A 21257-nucleotide genomic window follows, 5' to 3' on the forward strand; every position below is an offset into this window, starting at 1 on the left:
CTTCCAATGTTAGTGCAGCGTTTCCCAGCGGTGGAATCATTTCTCCAACACGGAATGGAAATAGTTACTGGTTTGTGTAAAAACCCATATTGTATATTGTAGTGGGAACAAGCTGAGGGCTGTAAAGGAAGAACAGAATCAAATGCATGGAATTTTTCCCCTTTGGCCTTTTAATAGGAACAAGGGGTTCCCATTAAATAAATGTATCCAGTGGTATAAAATCTTCCTATCATGGGAGGTTGGACAAATACCTTCTGCTTTGCAATGGTGCCATGATGTTTTGTTGAACAAATCGTACACATTGTAATGTACTGTTGTGTCCATGTAGCAGTAGTTTATGTTCAAACGTATAATACTGGTTTTCTAAGGTCTTTCCAATTTTCAATTACCTCAATTTGAAAGCTTGGCCCTTTGGTTTTATGCTATATCACCATATGTTGAATGCGTAGCGCTTTCTAGGGAGCGTTGGGGCAAAGAGACAATAAACGGAATCGGCCCATGGGTAGAGCCTTGAGATACTCCACTAGATGAGAAGGTATTGACTGCATTAGTCTGGCTATTGAGCTGCGATTGCACTGTTGACGTCTGAAGTGGTGCTGAGGTTAGGCACTGCAAAAAAAAGATGCCCGCAATAGCAACGGGTTCAAGTAAATCAGCATTTGGGATAAACCTTTTGTGTCGACATATAAGGACAATTTATACATACAGAATATATCACAAAACGTTATAAACAAGGGGCATCGTGATTGAATTTGATGAAAACATAAAGTGAAAATATGATGAATAATTAGAATTGACTATTTGGATGCATTTTGATGAATGAAATGTGAAAAAAAATGATAATAATAAAATATAAATTACTATCTCCCCTTTCGTAAATACAAAACGTGATCACATGATTCACTTGTCCTGTCATGGATTCAGGACAAATGAGCTGATAGGGCATAAAGAGGACAACACCTTAGCAGAGACAACAGCATCAGGATGTGGGATGTGGACAATAAAAGCGTGTCAGCCGCGCTCGTTTACACCCACAGCCGTCACGCCGGACGCCGGGCCGGCTGGAGTTTCTGACAGCCCGGCAACACAGCTGTATGCCATTTGTCGGCTACGGCGGCTAATGGGACAAAGGGTGCGAGTGAGGAGAGGGGAACGGGGGAGAGATGCTCGCCGAATCGGCCGGAACTCCTCTGAGCTCCTCTCGCGTGCGCCCACAGCAGCTTTTCCCCGGCCCTCAGCCATTTTGGAGAGAGGGAAAAGTGTCTGCTTTCTCTCTCCCTCTCTCACTACGTGGCATAGCTTTGGAAAAGGCTCGGCTGCCGTGCTGTAGCAGCGCAGAAGACACACTTTGCAGCTCGCACTTGGGAGATATTATGTTCGCAGGGGGAAAAAAAAAAATCCCGAACGCGAAGCAGCCTTCGTCTATTGCGGCTCTTTTTTGATTTTTGTTTCCCTTGCAGTTTGCGCCTCGTTCCCGTGCACTTTAACTCACGCTGTGCCTTTTCTTTGAGAACTTGTTCACAGGTTCTTTCCCCCCATCGCCACGTCTAAGCCATATCTTTTTTCATCTCTCAATTTGATTTTATGCAACAAAGTTTAAGACAAAGGGATATGTCCAGATTTTGGCAGCACTGAGAGGAGACAGAGCTGCAGCCAAGGATCCTGCTGGGATCCAAAAAAGCAAGGCAGAATGAAGCACCAAAAAAAAAAAAAAAGAAAACACCACCCTTTCCTTTGCCTGGTCACAAATTCCACTTTCTCTGTAGCCAGCCCTGCGATGCGACTCCTCCTCATCCACATCTTACCGCATTCAACCTTTTGCCATTTCTCTCTTGCCGTACCTTTTTTTTTTCAGGCGATTTGAGGTTTTTGTACCCCGGAAAATGGGGACTGGACAGCGGGTTAGGAGGGCGGAACAGGGAGAGAACGAGGGGATGTTAACTTTTTACTTTTTGCTTGTAATTCAGCGTTTTCACTGTTACTGATATAGAGGGACTGTTGTGGTGCTTGTAGGTTTGAGTCTTTTTACATTTTGCAGGGTTACGCTTGGATTACCGTTTTTGTTAAGTGTGCGGTTTTTAGCAACGTGTGTGCATGGATATTTTATGTGTTAGCATCAGACTTTCTGTTCTGTTCAGTCAGTTTGTGATGATTGCTTTTTTGTCTTTCTGTAGGTTTCCTAATTTCTGCTGGAGCGCTGGCCTGTACTGCCCCTCAAGCCTGCCTCCATCTGATTCCAGAGGAGGTCTGACCATCAGGTCCAACATGTGCCCTAATGGTATGTTGGTGATTTATTTACTTTTAGTTCAGCCTCTGTTGCTGTTTAGGAGTCATTATGAATCTGCACAATGTCGTTGGTTTTTCTTGTGCTTTTTAAAATCACGTTCGCTGTTTGTGTTTACATTGTATATTTTCTTTTGATTGTGGCATTACACACTACATTGCATCTTCATCAGAGAATTACATAAAGGCTATTTATAACCTACTGGGATTTTTATCACAACCTGGCAACAGATTAGTGATTATATTCTAAACAGGTGCGTTTAATATAATTACACATTTTCATTTAGTCACAGTTTAGTTGTAAATTACGCATTTGATCTCTGTTACATGTAAGTATTTTGCTCAGAGCGGAAACGTTCGTTATTTGGTCTCGAGACGTTTGTGGTTTTTCGTAAAAATGCCAGGAAGCCTTAAATGGCGATTAACGGATTTATTTTTAATATTCGCATAATTCGACTGTGGCCCGAACGTTGTGATTTAGGCCCTCATACGACAACAAAACAGGGAATATTATTCTGCCTGACATTTCAAAAATAAGTGCTGCCCTAAAAAGAATGTGATCAGTAGGTTACACAAACACCAGGTCCATCCATCTCACAGTCATGTGCTGCTGTACTGTATGGCCTGTTCAGCACAGCATGGATTAATTCCAAAGCTTTCCTTGATAAGACACAAACAGGAAACATATTGTTAAAGGAACGTTGTACTTTTAGATGTAAAACAAGTACAAATACATGAACGCGAAAACGTTTTGTTAAGTCTGTGCCTTCACTAAGGATTCATTGTTTAAATATTGTAAAAATGTAAAATGGACTGAGCTCAGGTGGAAAATGTTATTAACGCTTTAACTCTGCCTCGTAATAAATACTGCATTGTTCGTGGTGGCACGTTTGCTTGAAAGCCCCCTGAGAGGGCTGTTGAATGAGTGGACCCCACAGCTCCAGACAGTGAATGAGTTTTTAGGTTTGGCCGGGCTCGTCTGCCTGACTCGCTGTTTCGGGGGGGGCAATGCCAGCTGCCACAAACCCGTAGATCCGAACTTGTGGTTACTGGCCGCACAAGCTCGTATCTATAGGTATGTGTCTTCCTGGCAAATTCAGCATCCATGCCTGCAGGACAAGCGACTAGCCCGGCGTCGTTACCGTGCAGGCAGGTTTCCACACGACAGTCGTAAAGACGAGAATCGTCACAGCAGCTCGTTAATACAGCAACACGCGCTCCCCATACGATCAAACAGCACCCACACTGTCAAGTCCAAACCCTCAGCTTATCCCCACGTGGCCCAGCTTCACTCAGTGACCCCACCCGACGTAGGAGGCTGGGCTATATGACGGTATGACTGAATTAGGTCAATGGGTCAGTGCTGCAAAATTGGAAGCGACCCGCCTAATTTCCACAGCACGTTTACAGATGTTTGCGTTAAATCCATTTGTGACCTTTTAATTTCGTGGACCGGCACCAACTGGACACGTGGATGTTTGTAGAATTTTCTTCCAAATGGGGATTTTGTTCATTCCTGCACTGAACGTCCACGTCTAGCGCCCACTCCCAATGACTGGACATTGAGCAGTTTCCTGCAGTGTTCCGCAGGTTGAGGTAGTAGGTTGTATAGTTCAGAGTGACATCATAGGAGATAACTGTACAGCCTCCTAGCTTTCCCTGAGGAAACACCACGCACCCTGGACAATGAAGAATTATTTCACTAAACACACGTTGTGCATTAATGGACTGGGCGCTGAATATCACTGGTGGTAATTGTTGTGTTATTCTTTCATATCAGCTTTGCCTGGACCTGAAATATGGATTTTGAACTGTCACCACTCCTGTTCATGCAGCCCTTGACATTTATTACAGACCACAGGAAGAGAGGAAAAATATATTTTGCCCCGACCGGCATGAATTGTGTCCATCTATCTAGAGTGTGACCTTATTTGTCACTTAAATTAAAAGAGCGAGGGGGTGGGACAGGTTGGAGATTTGTGGCGAAAGCAGTGAAAGGCTGCTACATTGAGGTCTGTGGGCCGCTCTAATGAAAGAGATGCCACTGAAGGTAAACACTATGCAGCCGCGGGGGGAAGAACACGGTCCTGGCAGCCAATTATGTACAAAGTTCATTTTCACTTTGACCACAACGATATATTTTCTCGGTGCAACTCTGTGGCAAAGACGCTGCTCAGATCAAAACAGCCTGAGACAACTTTCACTGCTTCAACCCAAGAAACCAGCACGTCCATGGAGTCACGTTTATCTCCTACAGCAACGTAAAATATGTTGATGGGGGTTTTTTTTGTGCTTGGTCACGAGTGGTGTTTAGCTGCTCTTTGGGCCATTTTGAGGATTCTCTCCCAGTTTCAGCTGTTTGGGATTCGCTTAATGATTATTATACAGAAATATACAGTACAAACCTAGCCGCACAAGCAAATCAGGAAAAATCAGCCTTTTTAATACGTCGCCATTGAGTGATATGGATCATTAGGGGCAGTTTGCTGTCTCGCAACGCGGTTATGAAAATAAATTAGCACGGCTACATTTTCACGTGTTCTGCCAAACAAGCACGTTGAGCGATCCCATAAATAAAAGGAGGCTGGATGCACTCCTGTTACGGAGAGATGGTCTCCCTGTAGTGCGGTGTGCTGCTGTGTGCAGATGTGAAGAGCAGGGAGTGGTACCATAAAGAAAGACTGTTTCCACTTAAACTCTTCGCTCTCCGTCCCAAGGCCGCCGGGTTCGATAGAGGTGGGGTGGGCAGTTCTATGGGCCAGAATGAAGCGGGGGCCTTGGTACGGGGCAGCTCCAGCGGCTCCGAGGGAGCTGCTCGAGTAGCTCCAGAGCGTGGGTTCGTTTCCAGCGTGACATTGCTTTTGTTCGTCGCTGTCTTCCCCTGCTCTGCTACGAGGGAAGTTTTGTTTTCGACCTTGTTTGCGAGTTAAGTCTGTTACAGTTTGCAGCAGGAGCTGTGTTTAGTGACAGACACCCCGACTCGCCCAGCACACGCTCCCCACTATCCTTGAGGGAATCGGAAGGTTTTTGTCTTCATTGAAATTCTCTATAAATAGTCGCGTTGCACTGTTCTAATGTTAGTAGTGTGTGTGTGTGTGTGTGTGTGTGTGTGTGTGTGTGTGTGTGTGTGTGTGTGTGTGTGTGTGTGTGTGGCCGACTGAGTGTCAGCATTGCTGGAAAGGAAGAGGAAGTAAAGAAAGGCACTTTGTAAAACAGATAATATGCACAGACCCTTCACTCCAAGTGCATGTGATGTGTTGAGACAACACAGCATGTGATGTCTTTGACCCAGTGATGCGTTTCCTTCACAAGAAGTGCCGGAACATGAGAGCAGCACTGCTCGGGAGCGGCATAGCGGCACATGTACATGCAGCCAGAGCCCGGCTTCGTGATCCCCTCATTTACGAGCGCACGCAGGGAGCGAGTGGAACCGGGAGAAGGCGGCGGCGCACACGGACCACACACGCCATTTTTCCGCCGTCACTGCTCTGAGCCCATTGTGTCGGCTGTCAGAGAGACCCTGTCGCCGCGGCGCCCTCTTCTCCCCATTTGTCTCGCTTTCCTACCATCTTGTCCCTCGTGCGCTTTCGCAGCCCCCTTTTCTGCCGCTTCCCAGCAGCGAACGCTGATAAAATATAAGGCAAAAACCACAGCGCCGGGCGTCCAGTTACATTTCCTTTACCGCTCTCTGAACTTGTGCGTTCTCGCTGCCTCGCTCCCTCCTTTTTTCTTTCAGTCTCCTCTTGTTCCCACCCTCCTTTTCTCCATGAAATGCACGCTGTAATACCCAGCCACTCTCACAGACAGAGCGAGAGAGAGAGAGGAGCAGAATGCTGGACTTGCCGACTGCAGGAGGATTTTTTTCTTTCTCTTAAATGAAAAGGAGCCTGAAAAGAGACATTGTAAGATGGAAACATAATTGTCTATCTTTTCCTGCTTTCTCTCTCTCCCCTGCTGCTTTGCGCTGTTGCTCTCTTTTACCGCTATCTTTGCTCTTTACCTTTTTCCCCCTATCTCTCCCTCTCTCCGTATAACAGGCCTTTAGAGTGTAACTGATTTCAGCTGTGGGAGGAAATGAATGGACGTTATTTATTTCTCTTTCCCCGCTCTGCTGCTGCCGTAGCGATGCTGCATGGGCAGAGGGGGCACGCATGGGCTGCTTTTTTTTTTTTTTTTTTTCCCCTTCTCTCGTCTTTTCTGCTCCGGGGACTTGAGTCCGCGATCCGTGAAGCACGCGAGGCAGGGGAGGGAAGGAAAACGGGGAGAGTTCGCCGGCGGAGAGGTGCGATGCGGGGAGGCGAAAAAGCGAGGCCGAGCGGCGGCGGCAGAGAGGGTGTGAGACAGATGGAGCCGGGAGGCAGACAGACAGGGCGGCGGGAGAAAAGGTAGCGGAGTCACATGGAGACCGAGGGGTGAGTGGCCGCAGGACGACCGCAGCAACAGGCGCTACACACTTTTTTCCTATTATTCCCTCTCGTGGCGGCGTCCGCTCGCCGCTTTCGACCGCATCTGTCGTGAGAACGCGTGTCTTTCAGGGTCCAACGTGTGGGTAACGCCACCTCGAAAGGGAGGCTGAGATTGTGCGTCCGCGTCACCTTAACGCCGCCCGTGTCGCCATTTTTCGGACCCGTCTCGCTGCGAAGTCTGGAGGTGACAAATTTGCGAGATTTGCTCAGCTTTTCCTGCAGGGTTTGGACACGGTGGCTCTTTCCCTCCGTGTGCTCTGTGGTGCCAAGCATTTTTATTACATCACTATTTAAATCCATCCTCCCCGTGTTTCTTTTCCACCTACTTTAATCCGTTAACCTGGCACCTGCCCTCCCTTTCATCTCTCTTTCTGTCACCGTCGCTCTCTCTCTCTCTCGCCCTCTCTCTCTCTCCCTCTCTCTGGCTGCACATGGTACAGTCTTGCATGTCTGAGCAGCAGACGGCTAGACAGCAGCAATCTGCTACAGCAGCCTCGTGTGCTACTTCCAATGATCCGTTCGACAAAGCCCGAGCCGGCGCGCCACTAAAAGCTCTCCCTCGACTTCTCTCTCCAGATTTATCCCCTCTCTCACAGACCGCGGCCGCATCCTCGCCTGCAGAAGACTGCGGCAGCCTCCTCCTCCTCCGCCGCCGCGGCCGCCGGCCGGGTGAGTTTTCCTCTTTCCTCCTCTCCCCCCTGCGCATCGCATATCATCACCCCCGCTCCCCCTCCCCTTCATCCGAGCTCCCATTCTGTCTGCCTGACGAATTAGACGTCCCTCCACAAAGTCGGAGCTAAATGATTGACAGGTGCCATCTCAGAGGATGGAGCATGTGTGGGGAGCAGGGATCTCTCCCAGGGCCCGTGTAAGTGCTGGGGAGCTGTGGCTTTGCAGCGGCGGGGGGGGGGGGGGGGGTTGCTGGAGGTGAGCCCGTGGCAGCCCATTTACAGCCCGTGCTGCTGTCCTTGTCATCTGACTCTCGACTGCGCATGTGCACAGTGCAGGATTCTGGCATTTTAGGTGCAAAGAAATAAAAAAATCAACAACGCTTGACCGTCCATCGACGGAGCATGGCTCGTGCATGCGGGGCTGCTGCAGTGACAAATAGGCCAAAATATGCTGGGCCGGTCTTATGAACATGTGATAATGAAGCGCTGTCTGTTTGGGCGTGTGTGGCCGCGCTGTGGCGACTATAATACGCGTGTGCTGGCTGTTTTTTTTTTTTTCTTCATTAATCTTTATGCGCGATGCGCTGCGGATTTACTGCGTTTATCTGTATTTTGCAGATTGCTACTGTGTGATGCTTACTCTGTTGTAGTACAAAGACCGGTGGCTGATATATGCACATATAGCAGAGCGGCGCCGTCCTCGGCTTAGCGAGACCAGGCGGGACTGAGATTTAAAAGCCAGGGATGGAGGAGAGTGCCATTGTCTGCGCCGGTCTGAGTCCCGGCGCTGAAGCAGCAGCACGCGCACCTCCGACGTGATGGCGACCGGTGCCTCTCTCACTCCCTGAGACCCTAACTTGTGACGTTTTGCTGTGATGTGCACGGGTTGGGTTCTCGGGAGCTGTGAGGGGCGCTCACGCATCTCTGCAGCCTGAAAGGGGAGCGAGGAGCGGGCAGCGCGTCGAGAGCCGGCGGATGGACCGCTGGCTCGCCTCTTTCCTTTTTTTTTTTTTTTTTTTTTTTTTGTTGTCTAGGCACAGTGACAGGGAACGCTCGTTTGATCCACCCACCGGGGGGGAAAGCGAGAGCGAGGGGAGCGGAGAGGAGGGACGTCAGTGTTTCTTTCAGGACGTGAAGGGGTTCAGAGCCACAGGAAGGCACAGTGTGGGGGGTGCTGGGCAGGACGGGGGAGGGGGGGGGCACGTGACCGGGACGGAGGGATGTCCAGACTGTGATGGCAGAACACTGTCACATTCACAGCATCCATCGCACAGGTACAATGAGCCAATGAGGAATCTGAGTATACGCTCACACCCACAGTGCAACAGGACCTCACTCAGCCAGTCACATGTTAAACATATGGACCACTATAACTGTAAATGCGCTAATTAACACACAACACATCACAGATTATAGGCTAAAAAGTGCAAATCACACATTTGGTTCGGTTTATTACATCTCTTTTCTCATGAAGGGCCAGAAAAAGCCTCATCACGGCTCCTCTCGTTTCCACTACTTGAGCCGTCCACAGGCTCTTCACGCCTCATCTTGAGAGCAGCACAAAGTACTGTCGAGAGCGTGACATTGAAAGCTCAGTACACTTGTGTTTGACCTCATGAAAAAACCCATCCCTCGTCACCTGACGCACCTCCACGGCTGCCGGGCCACGAAACCGGACGCGAGCGGGACCGGAGCGAGGTGTAAAACTGTTAACTGAGGGCGGAGCGGGCGAGAGCGCGCGCGTGTCCCAGCGCGGCGCCGTCTTCGGGTCCCGATGACCGGCGGCTCGTGCCAAGGAAGCGGCGCGCCGGTTGCCAAGTGTTTCCCTAAAACTACGGCAAAGCGCGCCGAAATGTGTGCAAACGTCTGTTCCTGGAACCGCTCGGTGATCTGTGATCACAGTAACAGCTTCTTCTCGAGCCCCCCCCCCCCACGCCTCCACACCTCCGCCCGCCGCCTCCGGCCGCGTTCGATGCCTCGGTGCCGGTCCGGTCGGACCGTCACGTGGGCGAAGGACAGGTAGCTGTGAACGCCGGCTTTGAGGGCGTTTTGAGCCGTATCAGAGGAGCGGATGAAGGAGCTGCTGCCGTTTGCGCTCCAATCCCCACATGCACAAGGACTTTAGAGATTCATTAAATAGGCATTTTCAGCGTGCGGTCAAATGCTCTTAGTGAGCGGCGGCGCGTTCACGTCGACGCGCACTTTTCATCCTGTCGGAGCTTTGCTTCTCAGCCTGGTTTCAGTTTACGGTGAAGATACAGTGCAGCTACACTGGAGGCCCCACGGAGACTCTCAGCCAGGAAATAAAAAGGGATATGATGTCATTCAAACTCATCCGATGCACTTTAATCACATGATTACTATGTATTGTAGAGTTCAGATGGATTTTGGTTGCATGCATATTGCAGTGTATGAGCTGTAGGGACTTCATGGCTACGTTATTGTACAGCATCTTTGAGTCTCTTTGTGGATTTTGAACTTAAGAACGTTAATGTAAAAAAGCCGTTCATTGTCAGTGGACACGTTTTCAGGGATTCTGGGTTTTCTTAAGCTTTTGGTGGTGAACTTGCGAACGCAGCCGTGCAGACCAGCTGCAGCAGTAGGTCATGGTGTCAGTGCCGGACTGGTTCAGCAGAAACTCGCAGAGACGGCGCTTCTCTATGAAAAGAAGGAGGAACACGCTGGTTATTTTTAGCGAGGCCGATATAATTTTGGTTTAGATTTTGACATGTCATCTCCTGCTCTGACACAAACGACGCGACGAACGAGTGCGAAAGCGGCCGGGGAGCGTGTGTGTGTGTGTGTGTGTGTGTGTGTGTGTGTGTGTGTGCGTGTGCGTGTGTGTGCGCGCTTGCACGTGCACGTCCAGCTTTATTAAGACGTCCCACCACAGCCTTGCCCCCTGGCCTGCTCGGGCTCTTCTACTTGTAAAATGGCTGACCATAGAGACAGCTACAGATCAGTCAGTGTCACTCACTGGCTGCCTGGTGCTACAGGACGCTGCAGTGCCCACAGGGGTGGAAATGATTCAAAAGAAGCCTAAACCTCCCCTTTAGACACGAGGGGGGGATCAGTCCCTGCATTCAAACAGTGACCTGTGAACGACTCCTCTGTGCATCGTGAATGTACAGGACAGTGCGCGGCAGCCTCGCGGCGTCTCTCGTCCGTCGCCGCCGCATCACTCAGGACCCCACAGAGGCCTGAGGCGCCCTCTGATCACGGGATGAGAGTCCGGACATTTGAGTGCAGCTCAGCCCCTTGTGACAGTAGCTGCCGTTTGCTCCGGCTGCAGAAGCAGGTGTGTCTACCTCCGGTGCCCCCCTCCACCGCCACCTCCCCCTCCACCCCTACCTGTTCCCTTATCACTGCAGTACGGCAGCCATTCCATTGTGCCTGCCCCCCCCCCCCCCCCCCCCCCCCACCTACAGCATCGCTGCTCCAGCCCATCAAAGACACTGGCACCCGCTCTCTGTACCACTTGGCCCCCGGTCGCTCCGAGCGGGTTTACGCTTGCAGGCGCGTCTCCTCCGCAGCCTGGACTCGTCTCGCGGCGCCCTCCGCCGCAGACCGCCGCCATCTTGTTACTGCTCGCGCTGACGGCGCGTCCGCCTTTGCTGCGCTCAAACCAAACTCATCTAAGCCAGCTCCGAGCCGTTGCCAGTGCGGCTGTGTGTCGCTCCGTGCCGGGCGCGCCTCAGCGTAGCTCCATCACCGCGCTTCCCTGGACTACCGCAAGGGGTTTATCGCTGCACGTGCAGGGGCACCTGGGACTTTAAGACGCGCTTTATACCTGATCAGCCGCTGAGAGGTGGTTGCCACCATGCACACATGCCTACAGTACTGCATGTTTGTTCAACACATCTTTCACATAATGTTATGTTACAGTTGTTTGAGCAGCTATCTTCATTTCCAGGTTATTTATTTTTTTTTTGCATGTGGTACCAAAATGGCGCCACACATCTGGACTGTGTAACTTCACGTCACAGGCTAAACGTGCGTGCGTGCGTCTTTGCAGTGACAAAGAGCAGGCTGTTAACCCAAAGGGTGCAGATTTGGAGCTAATGGGAATGATATCGCGCCGCATGTGCTCTGGTGAAATACAAGTAGAGTTGAGTGGGTGGAGTTCAGGTCTCAGATCCTCTCAGACACTCTGCCAAGAACAAACTATACTAATAAAACCATAAAGAGGAGGGGAAAACAGCAAACTGTCCCTTGATAATACATCTGTATGTGGAAGCCAGAGGTTTGCGGTGATTCTACATGTACAGGTGAGATCCGCCTCACGTCAGAGTGAAATGCTCTCCGCTTTCCTTTGACCTTCCTCATCGCACGTCTGTGGAGGACGCCCTCTGTCCCAGCAGCCATGAGGCAACCAGCTGCTCAGCCACACCTCATCGTGATCATACTGCCGCTGAAGGTGAGGTGATCATATTTAACGGTATTTCGCCCAATGTTGCCCATTTCAGCTCTAACTGATTGGTCAATCTTGAATGAGTGCAGTCTGCGCTGCTCAATATGCACTTTAATGTTATTGTCTAATTTATGATCAACTGTAAAGCAAAATGTTAATGAAGTGAACAGTCAAATAGATTCTGAAATGTATCTTATTCCTTCATTATGATGCATTTTCTCTCTTCTGTTTTTTAAATGTCTGTCGTATTAAAGCCATGCAGTGGACACCTTTTTGACTCTTACCGGTGAATTTTCTCCAGGAAGTGGACATGGCATAAATATGATAACAGTGTTCATGGTTCTTGGACTGTGTGGTGTTTTCACTTTGACCATTCGTCAACACCTTTGGCTGGTTGAGGTGGTTCTGCTGCATGTCATAAAAATGCATTTTCATAAATATTTCCACATCTTCTACTTCTCCACATTACAAGTCCTGTTTAAATTTACTCCCCTATCATTTATTAAACAGCTCTAGTTATGAGTCTCTGCCACAGTGCAGCGGTATTCATTGGACTCTGAGGCAGCACTGTGCTGCTGTGACACTACTGAAAATGTATTTATTTTAATAAATGCTTTATTTTACTGTATATTGCAATGTGCACTGTAAAATTCATGGGACAGTTTTATTTTGATATTTATTATGTGATGGGACTCTGTTATAATTCTCATTTCCATGTATTGTATAAAGCAACATTTGATGGTAATAAAAGGCATCAGCCAAAATATTTTACCAAATGCGGGATAAAATAAGGCGTGTCTTGATTTAATCCCATTCTTTGCAGCATCTGAGTGGTCACAGTTATACGGAACATAACACACAGCATGCTAGTCATTATCAGATCGATTAGAAGCCGCTACCTGTAGTTTTGCTGTTATTGAACTGCATCCCAGTTCTACTGTAGTCAGGGCCAGTGTGGTGATTTATGCTAACAGCAGCAGACTGCGCATAGATTGCATGACATGGTCCAGTTTGCACGTGGAATGTAGAAAGATTTCAGGCTCTCAGTGATGAGAGCCAGATGTTTGAGTTATGCAGAGGAAGTCAATTGTCAGCAGTCGCTTGTCGGTATGACAATGATGCAGCCCGGCACCAGCGCCGCTTCGGTATCTCTTACATAATCAAATTCAAAAAAGCCCTCACATATTATAGCAGCTATATAACCAGTACATGTGCCCGGTCTTCAAAGAACATCACATAAACACAAGTGCAGAAATAAAAATAGAAACGATATATGAGTGAGTGCTGTAAGTATGAGTTGCTCACGCAGCCCCTGGTTACAGTTAGCATAGCAACTAAAGCTTTTTTTTTCCAGTTTTATGAAGTAAAACACGTAATAAAATACCTAAACCTTAAGAGTCACAGGTTGGCGAGGCTGCTGATCACAGTGATTAGTTAAAGCACATAATGGCTAAAAGTCAGGCGTCACGATCCAGCTGTGAATCAGATTGTTACTTTGCAGTTACTGACGTACAACTACTGGTTCGCTACACTCTTCAAAGGGTCTCAAGATGACAAACAAGGATTATAAAGTGTGACTTGCTTAAAATATTGTGGATATATATAGTTTCTAGGTCAGAAGAGTGATTTCTTTATATAAGTATTCTTGATTTCCACTGCACAAAGCAACAGCACAAAGTAGTGAAAGTCATCCCTTCTTTTCTACTCCAGCCCGTCCACCCCCCCGTCCTTTCGCTCCCTTTCTCTTTCCTCCTCATCTTACGCACAGTACACACACACACACACACACACACACACACACACACACACACACACACACACACCGTCTTTTGTTTGGAGTCAGACGGCATTGAAGGCAGATCCTGTGGCCCTTCTGAGGAGAATGTTAATATGCCCGCTCTGGTCTCTCTGGGGACACAGAGAATGGACTGTGGCTGCTAATGCACTGTTACACTAACCCAGGCTCTGCCTTCTCACACAGTTAGCAACAGGAGCCTTCAAATGTATTTACCTACACTCACGGCTTTAACTCAATCATTCCGAGTTGCTCAAACCAAACCCGGCCAGCAAATACGAGCTAGAGGCTGATCTCAGTTTATGTGCCTCGTTTCAGTACAACATTCCTGCAGTTTTTCAACATTGCCCGATTACATCAGCAGCAAGTTGAGGGTTAAGGGATAAACTCTAAACTCTTAACTATTTGGCAGAAATTGAAATTGTTTTGCTTGTGGTTCAGTGAAAGCAAATGTTTTATCAAGCGCAGTTTGTTTCATTTGCTTCGGCCCATTTAGTAGCAGACGTATCAGATCGAACTACCCAGTGTTTCATTCATCACAAGCATTATTTAGTTTGTAGGTTAAATAAAGATTGAATTTTCTCTTTTTAGCTTTATTTGTTTTCCTTTCAGTGTTATTTATCCAACATCATGCTGTATTTCTGTTGGGAACATATTTTGAGGTATCCTGTTTTTAGCACATTAACTGAAACAGTAGCATCGACACCTGCTCAGGTTCCATATGCACTTTGCTCATACTCACTAACTACCGCTAACTTCTCCGACCTGTAGTTTCTCGTCTGCACACAAATTATTAACACAATCATGGAGTTACCTTACATTTCATTACCTTTAAAACAGTTTTCCTGCTTTGCACAGCAGCAGAAAATCCCCGGTGTTAATAAACTCCTTGAACCACCCTGCGCCATGCAGCAGAGTGGAGTTTCTTCATTCACTCATTCATTTCTTTCCCTTCTGTTTCCCAGCTGTAGGCAGGAAAAATACACTGCACAAGTCTTTTCATAATGAATGGCAAGGTACGATAATGGCCTTCAGGTTGCCATAGAAATGAAACAGGGGCCCAGGCTGTGATTTTTTTTCTTTTTTTTTATCCAAGCGTAAATGACAGAGGCCTCCGAGGCAAACTCTTTCCCCTCTCCCCCATTCAGCTCTGCACTTTGCTTCCATCTTGTCCTCTTCTCAGATCATTTCCTGATCAGCCTAGGTCTTTCCTCTCAGCACGTTTCTGTCTCTGTCTGATTTACGGCATTAATATAAGAATCGTGTGCGTTTGAAACAATGGCGCCGTCGCAGGTTTAACAGAAAACCGGCATGTTTGAGGATCATTTCTGTGTTTAGTCACATATCGCACCGTGAACAGTGACAGATTTTAAACCCAACGCACTGAGGTGATCTTTGGCTGGCAGGTAAGATTACGCCGCAAACAGCTGGGCGACGGCTCAAGATTAGTTTCATGCTACAGACCGATCCAAGATTTGAAAGGCGCAGATGGATATTTTTCATCACACGAAGCATCCGCCCAGCTCAGGTCCTCCTCTCCCTGCACCGAGCATCACGGTGCAGCTGCTAGCATGGCTGCTGAAACCGAGCTCTGGTGATCTCAGTTTCCCCATCAGCAGCTGCTCTCAAGCTAAACAAAGTATTGATCCAGTCTGTCGTTTTCACACTGTCTGGAGGTTAGTGATGTTGTCTGACGTGTTTATGCCATGTTCCGGGTGTCAAGGAACGACTCTGTGAAAAAGTGGTGAACTGCTGATCTGGATTTAATTTTCAGACGATAGTAGTGCAGCTTCAGTCACTAACCACCACGACCAAATAGAAAACATGGATTTACGTTAGTAAGTCTGTTTATTAATTCTGAAAGGGATCCAATCACTAAGTCCTAGAAACACTACGTAGATGTCCACAGTAAACCGTGTCCCGAGACTGACTCAACTCAACGTAACAGTGATACGAAACATCCCTGATGTTTCGTATTCAAATTCAATTGGTAAAATGAGGAAAACACTGGATTGCTCTAAAACGATGTCTAATTCTGTGAGCTTATTCATGTGCACTGAAAGTCTATAATCTGTCTCATTCGACCCAATTATAAAAACGAATATAGAATTTGTCATGATATAAGAATTAATAACACAGTATAGAATATAGCATAAGAGACCAATATCTGGGAACAGGAAGGAAGAATACGTCATCTACGATGGCAGATGTTGATTGGTTGGCCAGTTGGTTCCATTAGTAAAGTACCAGAGCCAGAATGAAATTACAGAATAAAATGTTGATTGTTGTCTTTAAAGTAGTCACAATAGGCACTTGTTGGTAGTTCAGGTATAGTAACAGCATGCATGTTTTGGTCCACTCCACATGGACACATTTTATTTGACTGGGGATACTTTCTATTACATTACCAGTGTTAACATTACTTATTCACTCAGAAAAGCTTCAGCAAGGTGTTCATCATTATTTCTCACTCTGGCTCCAGCTCGCCTCTCCACGTGTTCCACATCCAGCGTCTTGAGCGCCAGATGAGCGTAGGCTTCAGAAGTTCTGAATCCGTGTTTGGTGCGCTTCAGCGCCGATAAAGACCTAAAGCGGTTTTCGTTTGAAAGGGGCTTAAACTCTATTGTGACGACTCAGTTTGAGGCGCTGCATCACACGTCAGGTGCATTTCAGTCACCGGGAGCTCACTGTGAGAATGAGTCGGGCGATCCTGCAGGTTCATCTCAGCGCTTTGAGCCCATGATGGGATGTAGATAAAGTACGACAACAAACACATTTCTGCATATTAATTCTGTTCTTCTGTTGAAAGAATATGAAGTGAACACATTTTTAAATTACACATTCAGCCCATTTAGCGTAGCTCGTCCAGACCCCACGGAACAGGTGAATCATGTACTGAGTGCATCTCCCTCTTCCTGCCTGCTAACGTTGGGGAAGTGTCCATCCTTCTGTCATGGCCCTGCTTTTTGCAGGACTCGTTGGCCACTGCAACCAAAGGCTCTTTTGGCCAAAGTCCACGTGGCACAAAAAGGCCGCAGCATTCCTGATGTCTGTGGCTAATCTGTGGTGTCAGCTTGTGTTAACGCCGCACCGCCAAATTTGAGAGCACAGAGGGCCGGGGGAATATTAAGAACTCCCATCAGCAGCATTCCTCCAGCGGAGGGTGGGTCTGATGTGAGCAAGGGTCACGTAAGGTTGAACAGTGGTTGTGTGTTAGAGCCGCTCGTACTGTAACGGTCTGATCCACTGGACAGGAGGTGGGGCCGGGGCAGGATGGAGCGAGAACACTTCAAAGGGAGGGCGCTTTTCCTTGTCTATCCTCATTGTAACTGGGCTAAATGAGCTTTGTGGGAGCTTTTGTTCCTGCTGTTAGACAATTCACAGACTGGACGGAAGATGCCGAAAGGAACAGGAGGTCATATAGGTAGTTAATTATCTGCTTCTCAACCTGCCAGACACTTTCTGCGCGCTGCCCAAATGGACCTATAACCACTACGGAATATATTCTACTGCTAAATCTGAGAGGTCCAGCGAGTGTCGAGTCAGACGGTTCCTACAAGTGCCACATGTCAAATTTCACACAGCCATGAGACAGAGTACTCTGTACTCGATTCTCCTGAGATACCCAACCCCGCAGCATCCCGCTCCAGACCGAACGTCCTCTAGCTCCTGCGGCGGGTCACTAGGTGAACCATGCCACAGCAGAGTGGAGCCTGGTGAGGGGTGACCTGCACCTGAGCTCACTCGGAGCAACACGATAGCTGAAAAACCCTGCGTATCTGTGGTTGTCGGAGGCTGTTGCGCAGACATGTAGCATGTGGTCCGCTCTCCTCAACTCCCAGGGCGGCAAGGAGAGGAATGCATTGGGGGTCAGGGGTCGGACAGCCATGTGCACGTACGCTGCTGTAGCCTGGCAACAGGTGCTGTGCAAGAGGCGCGGCCAGATTATTTAGATCGCAGTGAATCTTGAATTAAGCCGAGGCGCCCCTGTACTTTTTCTACTCATCTTATTATTGCCTCCGAAAGTTCCGTTTTCTCTTTGTGGTATTATTTGTTGTACGGCGTCAGATGCCGAGCGAGTCGAGCCGTAAGTGGAACATCTGCACAGAAAGAGAAGCCTGTAGCTGAGAGCTCGGCAGTGTCTCTCGGTAATAATAGCTCTGTGCCAAGGTATTCCTTCTCCCTCCCGAGAGAGGCCCTGCCATTCAGCACTGTGAGGTCAACAAGTACAGACCATTACCCACAATGCCCCACAACAGGGGGAGGAAAAAAAAACTTAAATATGCAGGCCTGTTCCTTTAAGATTGTAAGACAGGAGCTGCCTGAAAGCATTCAGAGACAGAGCTGCAGCCAAGATAGAGAGAAGGAGGGAGAGGGAGAAACCAGGAGGACAGAAAGCAGAGCTCTTCCAGTCATGTGGAAAAGCACAAACCTGTGTCTCTCTGCTGCTGCTGCAAAGCTGTTAAGTTGCAATTATTCATATTGTAAAATTATGGGTGTCAGTTTGCTGATTGCTCTGCGCGGAGAAAAGGAGTCTTGTTGCTAGGAGAGGAGTGATTCAGCCTCCTCTTATTGGCCGCTAGGATGCGTAAGACGGCCCAATGAGAGCCCTCCCCTTAACAGCGGAGCCATAGTGGAGCTACCCCCACATGCAGACCTGATTAATATGTCAGACATGTTTTATGGGTTAACGTGAATCAGGCTAGATGTAATGAAAAGACTGCAGCGCGCATGCTGTGTGGAAACTGTATGAGTTTGTTGGTGTGTGTGTGTGTGTGTGTGGAGGTCTATACACACACACACACACTGACACACAGACACAGGGTACTTTGAAGTCAAACGATGCTCTCAATTCTGAAAAAAAAACGAATCCTGCCATAAGCAGCAAACTGAAAACAGGACGGAGGGGAAATGTGAAGTAGGATTCCTCACGTGCGCGATCATCGCGAGAGCGCGGCGCAAATAGGAAAAAAGAGAGAGAGGCACAAGATACAGTAGCTGTCAAAAGGCTGAACGGGAGATTTGAGGGGAAATAAATGTAAATATGATGTGATTCGGAGTTTCAGCCTGTCAGCGTTCGCACACGTGCGCCGATCACCTCGGCGGCACAAGGACGAAGCAAACGAGGAGCAGGTCTCTTTCGTTTAAGCCGAACAGAAACTGAAACAACATCCAAACGCACATCAAAAAACTATTCGCTCAGAGGTTTGTGTTACACGTCCAAACGTTTCCCAGAAACGAGTCTTATTGGAAAAACGAGCCCTTCGAATCATTTGGCCTTAAATGGTCTGTGCGGGTTTGAGCACGAGGCGCTCGAGACAGTCACGTATAAACAGTTGCACCTGGATAAATGATGCTGCGGAGCTGTTAAAGACGCACCGATTATGTTGTGGCTGCATTTAGGCCATTTCACCCATTTAAACCATTGTTTGCTGTTTGCGTTAGGATCTGCGCGTGCAGGTGTTTTCACTTTCGCTGATTGCGCGCGTCCTCGGGACTGTGACGTGTGGGCCGATACTCACTGTCTGACTGACGTGTCGCTCACGCGCCCGCGTCTTCTGATCCGTGCCTTGGAAAGCTAATGGACCTTAATGCAGCTTAGGCGTGGAACGGCTCTCTCTTTTATTTCGTACTACATCTTCTTCTGGTGATTAGATGCGGAGGGGGGGTCACGTTCAGCCGTTTTAAATTTTAGCTCCACCTCCTGTCAGTCCGAGCAGATGTCCAATCAGTGGAGAGTAAGTGGAAACACCTGGGAGAGTGTGAAAGGCCAATTAGCATTTTTTTGACGTACAGCAGCTCAGTAAGGAAAATATTAAATTACATTTTGGGGGTAAATCATTCTGGTGGAGTGCCAGATGTGAGACACAGCTTATCCGTCTCAGCCTCTGAAGGGTGTTTACGCTGCTCTGAGGGGTGTTAACATTACAGTACATGCAGCACTGTAGTCTTTCAGGTAATTGGTTTGGCGTACAGCCTAGAAACTAAAAAATGTTGAGAGTTAAAAAGAAAGTTTATTTATTATGATCAATACGTGTGCTATTATAAACTAACAAACAAACAGACGCAGCGCAGTAATTGTTTGCATGTACCTGTCAGTCCTCAATGTAACTCAACCTGCTCCTTTTTGTTAGATTTACAAGTGAGGTCTTGTTTCCTGCTGCTAACGTAATGTTTTATAGCGGTGACCTAAATAATAGCAGTAACCGAAGACTAACTCCGTTTCATTATGTCTTAGCGGGGTCCCGGTGGCTGTGGACGTGCAGATGTTCTGAGTGCTGTCTGACAGGCAGCAGAAACTTTCGTAGCTATTCATATCACCAGAAAAAAGAAACCAAGCTAAAAATAAGTATTGTGCTTCTTATGCCACTGCTGATCACAAACTATTATCCTGCCAGAACATCAGAGCTCCTGACCTGAGACGCTACCGACTGCTTCAATAGCTTCAACAAACACGCTGGTGCAGAGCTCACAGAGCTCATACAGTAGTTTTGCATGTAAATGATTATTTACCCTCTGTTTTTGTGCATTATTTTAGTATATTGTATTGGAATAAATAGATTTGATTTATAGATATATATCTTATTTCAAAGCTGTGGGCATGGGGGTATGTTTTCCCCCAGATTTGCTATGGGGAAGATATCTGTCAGCACTTCTCTTTACTGAATAAATCAAGAGAAGCAGCTGGTGGATTCCAGTTCAGTGAGCTGTTCTAACTGAAGAGGATCAATGGAAAAATCACATCAAATCTCTGATTTATCACAGCATTATTTCTGGTGCCTATTTTGTCCTGTCATTCCACATTCCCTCAGTCGGCTGTACACTGTAGAATCCACGAGTGCTGCCGTCCTATGGATAGAACCAGAGTGACGACGAGTACCAACTGTGGAAGCCTGAAAAGGCAGAGAAAACAAATGCTGTAACACGACTGTGATGTCGTAACCATGAATGATTCATGTTGTGTAGTAAAAAGTAATATTAGCTAAAGAAAACTTTTGGTTTCTGTCACTTTAACTGGGTATCAGGAACACACACACACACACACACACACACACACACACACACACACACACACACACACACACACACACACACACACACACACACATTCACAGAGCTCTCCCCTTTTTGGTCCTCTATGGAAATCAGTCTTTTGGCCACACACGCAGCCTAAAAAAGTGAAACGGCGAAGGAGCTGTTATAATTGCAGTTTTTTAAGGTCACAGACTTGGAAATAGCCTGTCTGGGGTTCAAGGCCAGGCTCCTCCAGTGTTTGTACTATATCTGTGAGGAGGCAGGGTGGGCCGGCAATTACAGCCAGTCCCATTGTCCGAGGGTCACAGGTCTGATCCCTCTTATAGCTGCTGTGCCCAGTTAAGTCGGCCTCCTTCACAAATGTTTCTCCTACGCCCTTTGTTGAAGCCAAAGTCTGAGCCCGAAAGTGAATCCGTTAAGATTCACAATCACGCAGCTGATCAGAATGCAACCAGTCCTGCTGCTGCTCGAAGACCCATGGACTCCACTGCTGCTGTGAGACTCACCCAATACAAAATACGCAAAAACAGCTTTTCTCATTTCCCTTCTTTCCTTCCTTCAAAAGTTTTATCAATACGTCCTGGTCAGAGAGTGAA

At 47.8% G+C, this 21257-nt stretch overlaps 1 long non-coding RNA gene across 1 annotated transcript; it reads left to right on the top strand.

Annotated features, from left to right (window-relative positions):
* Positions 1-1388: 1388 nt before the first annotated feature.
* Positions 1389-12607, top strand: LOC129605125 (uncharacterized). Its single transcript, XR_008696664.1, has 2 exons — positions 1389-2278; positions 7326-12607. It is a non-coding gene; the product is annotated as an uncharacterized LOC129605125 (long non-coding RNA).
* Positions 12608-21257: the final 8650 nt, after the last annotated feature.

This window comes from Betta splendens, chromosome 14 (genome assembly GCF_900634795.4).
Source record: "Betta splendens chromosome 14, fBetSpl5.4, whole genome shotgun sequence".
Classification (NCBI taxonomy): Eukaryota; Metazoa; Chordata; class Actinopteri; order Anabantiformes; family Osphronemidae; genus Betta; species Betta splendens.